The following is a 6,000-nucleotide window of genomic DNA, read 5'->3' as shown; positions in this document are numbered from 1 at the left end:
AAAGTACTTTCAGGAGGGTTCTTTTTACATTTCAGGACAGAAAAACTGTCCTACTATTGTGGAGGAAACAAAGGAAAGAAAAGACAAAACTGAGACAGTAGTAACAGTGTAATGTGTCTGCCGAGAAACCTGAGCAGGATCTTTCTTCTTTTTCCTAAAGACAGTCATCTTCTTTCATACCTGCAAAGCAGGTACTAAGCAATAACAGTGTCTTACTACAGGAAGGGTATTTTAAAATTTAAAACTTTAAAATTTAATTTTTTAGGCAATCTAAAGCTCTATCACAGCTGTAGAACAGAGTCCACTTGTTCTCATAAGGAGTTTAAAATATCTTCTCTACTTGGACTCTGTGCATCTTTAAAATATTTAGGGCCAATTCAACTGCTGGATTTAAGAACACCAACTGATTTATTTTTTTCCTCCCAGTAACAAGATTCCAGTGAGAGATAGGTTATTTTTTACTTCTCTGCTCAAGTTTTGCAGCTAAGTATCTAGGAGCATGTAGGCAGTTAAACTGGTCATGTCCCTGCTTTTTTGGAGAGACCCAGAACTGGGGAATCTCATCCTCTGCCTTGGACACATTATAGCTTGGGTTGCATTTAGTTTTATAGCTTATGACAAGGGGAAGGGAATTGCTCTGTGCCCTCTTGGGTGTGGTGGTTTTGGAGCGGATGTTCAGCAGACTTCCTTGAACCCAGTGTCTGCTGCCCACAACTGTTGGCACCTAGGGCTAGCATCTACCTGCTCCCTTCTAGTCCTGTGTTCCTAAAACCAGGTAGCTGCCTCAACACTACGGAACTGATGCCTCTTTCCTGATACAAATACGGGTTATGTTTAAACACATGCTAAGTGTGGATTGCTTTGCAGTCTTTTCACGAGTCCTCTGTATATTAAAGAGGACTTAGTTTAAATAGCAATGTTCAACAGTGTCATGAATATTTTTCATCTACTTGCATTCTGTAAAATTGTGGGGTAGCGTTGGCAATTTTTCTGTTCTATTCTTACGTCTATAATAGTCAGACAAGCCCTCGGAGTGCTTGGTTACATAGCCAAGATGGTTAGATAATGTAAGATAATTTGCATTATTTCAAATAAAACACACTTGTATGCTTGACTTTGTAAAGCTAAGAGATCTAAAATGCTTTTTTATCTTAAGCATTTTTGCATTATATTTGTTCATCAGGAAAGTTTGGGGTTTTTTTTAAAGGCCAACTGTATTATAGCTATCAAATTGCTCCCAATGGAATATTGTTTTCTGATCCTTCTAAGGGACTTCAGTTTTATAATGGAAAGACCTAAAGGCATTCTGAAAGCTCAAAGGAGTGAATGCAAGCTCTTTTCCTTTGATTTTTACACATCTGTAGTATCAAAAACTACTCAGCTCATTCTTTATTCATCTAAGTTTGCCTAAGAATCATAAAAGATACCTTAAATGTGTTCTTTGACCTGAATCATGATACAGATAATACTCTGAAATACAATATGCTTCCCCACACGGTAACCAGGTAGCATCAATTTACATCAGTGCTTTTGCTATACATGAGTGTGCAAGTGTCTATCCTTTTTTTTCTCTAATTCTTCACTTGTCCAGAAACAGCAAATCTGTTATTTTTGCATTCTCATGTGATGCATACAGATTTTGAAAAATTGAATTAAGAGTTTCATCCTGACTATTTTTGCTTCTTAATATTTTTAAGGAAAAGGGAAAAATTAATACTTGTTTTCTCCCTCAGAACATTAGACAACAGTGTAAAGAAGTGGACACCTACCCTATAAATATTTTCATGACTTGGGAAGGGGAACTGAACCAAAGCAGTCAGTTTTGTTAATCACAGGCTTGATATTTCCTCCTTGAGCTTTTGGTGCCACATCTATCCATTTCTACAGTAGCCCACCAAAAAAAAAAAAAAAAAGGTGCATGCCAGGCTCTCCCTTCATTTTACTTTTCCTCATTTTCCTCTAACAGTGCTCCTTATGTCTTCTCTGTCCTTTTTTATGATCTGTTCGAATCCCAGTTCCCAAGATCTTCAGTCTTGGCCTCACAGATTTGTTGTCATCCATAGATTCTCAGCATCTTCCTGAAATCTCCATGTGGTTTCTACTATCCATTTGTATTATTTTCTAATCTCCTTATCCTAAGGGAGAAGTAATATTTTCTGAAATCAAGTACCTGTACATGTCTCTCAGTAAACATTTATCTCCCTTCTCCACAAAACCTGTGTGTTGAATGCCACATTTGCGTCTGCTGACTCTTCATTCCTCTACTCACGCTATCTCTCATTAATGTCCAGTGACATTGTTTACACCGACAACTGTAAATTTTGTTCATCTCCACTTTTTCTGACTGTCTCCATAGGTTTGGCTTCTAAGTTGGTTCTACACCCCTAGTTGTCCTTGCTGCTTCAATCACCATTAGACACATCCTTAATTACAACTTCAGCTTTCTAGCCTTTCTTGACCCTTTTAACTGTTACTTCATTACTTATGCTGAGTCAAAACCTTGACTTTCATATCTAAAACATGTTGAAGTATAAAGCTCTTATCTTTCCTCTCAAAAACAAAATACCAACCTACTTCTTTCCATCTGGAGATAAAATTCTTGCCTTATAACAAGAACAAATTCTCTTTGGTATTTACACACTTTCAATGCACGTCATTAGACACCATTACCATGGTGTCTTATGCATGTGTTGGGTCTTCAGTTGCTGGTTTTGTCTGCAACATTAATGTTTAACAATTCTAAAACACTTTTCTTCCATTTTTTAAAATGTAATTGCTTTTAAAAAATGACATTTTAATGTGGCTTTGTTTTGATGTGACTTCTGCAACATCTGAGTTGTGCAATTTAGTTGTGTGTTGTGTAAAAGAATATTTCCTTTTATGATTTTTTTTGTTCTGTTATCTAAAAAATAAAATATGGCCCAGCACTTCAACACTGATAAAGCCTAGAAAAAAAACCAAAACAACACTTGCTATGAAATTATTGCTATGCATAACCAAGGATGCATTTGGTTAAAAGTTCAGTAAAAATTTTGTGTTATTTTGCTTCTTAAAATTCTCTAACAGAATATTGTCAATAATAATTCTAGTTAAAATCAGATGAAGGTGATCATTTATGGTCAAGTTAAAAACTTCTAAAAATAGGTCTGACAGAGCATTAACTGCTTCAGAAATCGATATTTTATACCAGCTAACAACTGATTATCTTTAGATGAAAAAGAAAGAGAGAGATTAATCAACCCTCACACAAAGAAAATTAGACAGAGACAGTAGAAAGTGAAATTCTTTGGAAATCTCTATGGGGGTATGACAATGAGGTATAGAAACAGACTAATATTTTTAAAGTTGTTTATGAAGAATGTATTTAAAGAGGGAAAAAAAGGACCACAAGTAAATGTGTCAAGCAGAAAGACACTGGTAATGAAATTACTTGTTTGTATTAAAAAAAATGTGCTTTTAAGTTTTGTTTTTTTGTTGTTTGGTTTTGTTTTTAAACAGATGTATGTTCTAGCATCTTCGTACTTCAGCAGCAGAAGTGGATTCATTATGATCATTTGTTTCCTGTGGTGGTGTTACATCAGGTACATTTTCATTAGTACTGCTACTAGTACCATCAGCTAATGTGAAGATTAAGATAAGAAGAAAATTATTTCCTTGTATGGTCAATGTGAGTCTTGATGTCAGTGGAAATAAAGTGTCAAATCCCAAGAGGGCCTAAGCACCTACACTTCCCATTGATTCATTCTTTTCAGACCCTCTCAGGATCTGGGTACAGTAATAATGCCAGTACATTGCTGTGTAGATAGGAATTTAGTGTGCTAACAGTCTTCGTTCATCAACAAGGTTTTTTGTTGGGTTTGTATTTTTTTTTATCTATTTCTAATTTAACATTTTTAGTCCTTCCAGTCCATTACTGAGTCAGGAACATCATTGTCTAGTGTATTTCCTTGCTGTCTTCTATCGCTTCCTCTTGCATTTAAAGAAATAGTTACTGATTCACTATAATCACTGACATTTCCTCTGCTTTCATTTGTTTCTGTACTGCTAGCTGTTTCCTCAATTTCATTATTATCAAATAGCTCTTCAGTGATAGACTGCTGTTCCTCATCTTCGTGTTGATAATTTTATTTTCACATGCATCATCCTGGTTTTCAACATCTTCAGTGCAGTCCTCAGAAGATGAGTCATTTGCAGCAGACAGACTTTCATTACTGGAGTCATCTTTAGAGTCAGAATGTGTTGGTCTATTCTCAGGGATATTGTTTGCTCCTCTGTTCCTTTCATTATATGTTGGAAGAGATGTGCCTGATGTGCTTGCTTGGTCATTATCCAGATAATTAAAATCAAATGTACTTATTTTGTAGATTAAACAAGAACATTTTTTATTATGACTGTTTGTGTTTGAAGCTTTAAAAACATCTTAGTATAAATGTTGAACTTAATTTCACTGGCTATTTAAACATTTAATGTAAGAAATATTTTCATTCAATAGATAAAACAATGTTAATTTTTAATAGGTTTGCTTCACTGAAATATATATGTTGACATAGCATAATTTTGTAGAAAGTGGAGTGAAACACATAAAAGTGGAGGTTCTGGTAGCCTCTGTGTAAAGATTGTCATTGGCACGTGTTATAGCAGTTACTGGTAGAGGCCAGAATTGGTAGAAGGTCAGAAAGGAAAGTGTGGCTGCAAGCCCTGTGTGGGTAACATTTCTAGCCAGAAGGTGTAGAGAAAACAGCATATATGTTATAAAGCAGAGTTGGCAGTCTGAGACTATTCCAGCTGACTTGCCCAGCCTAAGCAGGTAGTGTTGACTCCCTCCACAGCCCTTGGAGAGAATTTCCTGGGGGACTGTCCGTACACATTTGTAGGTATCTGAGCAGAAGATAAATTTTCCTCTGGAGCTCTTTCTCTCCATACACTGATGGCTGATTGAGACTACATGTCCAGATGCTGAAGCTAGGTGAGAAGTATCCTTCCCAAAAGACATGTTGGTGTAGGTGTCACATGCTGATGCAGAAGTTCACTCCTATCCACTTGCTTTTGAGGGGCATGTTCAACCACCCATTCCTGGGAGATCAGCTCTATCAACAGGTCACTCATAGTTATCCTTTTATATCTAAGTCACACCAGGCTTCTTCTATAACTGGCATGCAGCACATAATACTTTGACTTCCCTTGAAGTTTTGCCTTTTGTCAGTAACTCCACAGAATTCTTTTAATTGCCAGTAATATAGAATTGTTTTTAATTCTCAAGTATTTAGAAAAAAAATTAATTAAAAGATCAATTTCCTACTAGGTAAGTTTTGCAACTACTTAGAAATAATGTTCTTTGATTTCAAACACAGTGAACTTCACAGTGTACTAAAACAAATGGCCAACTCTTCAACTATGGCTTCTTGCAAATGGCAATATTTCTATTAAATCCTACCTAATATTTTCTGGGCTTTTTTTACTTTTTTTTTTTTCATAGATTCAGAGAACACCAGGCTGGGAGGAACTTCAAGGATCATCTGGTCCAAACTTTCTTGGCAAAACCACAGTCATGTTGACTCCACACCCTGTCCCGCTGACTCTTAGAAGTGTCCAGTATTGGAGAATCCACTGCTTTAATGGAGAAATTATTCCAATGGATTATTGTTCACATTATGAAAAATTTTTCTCTTGTGTCCAATCAGACTCTTCCCAGGAGTATCTTGTATCTATTATGCCTCATCTTTTCCATGTGTCTCCTGGTAAACAGGCAGTCTCCGTCTTTTTCTTTTTGGGGTCAAGCTCCTGTGACAGTTCACAAACCAGCTTTCCTTCACTGATGGGGGACTTGTGTTTGTGTCAGCCTGAGGTTTTGTTCCGAAGGCCAAGGGCCCAACAGCGCTGGTAAAGACAGAGCTGAAGAAAGAGGCTGAGAATCTCGGCCCTTCCAGCATTATTGGTGACTAACTCTCCTCTCCTGTTTTGGTTTGGGTTTTTTTGTTGGGTTTTTTGTTTTTTGTCTGT

The sequence above is a fragment of the Corvus moneduloides genome, chromosome 2 (genome assembly GCF_009650955.1).
Source record: "Corvus moneduloides isolate bCorMon1 chromosome 2, bCorMon1.pri, whole genome shotgun sequence".
NCBI lineage: Eukaryota > Metazoa > Chordata > Aves > Passeriformes > Corvidae > Corvus > Corvus moneduloides.
This window is presented reverse-complemented; position numbering follows the sequence as displayed.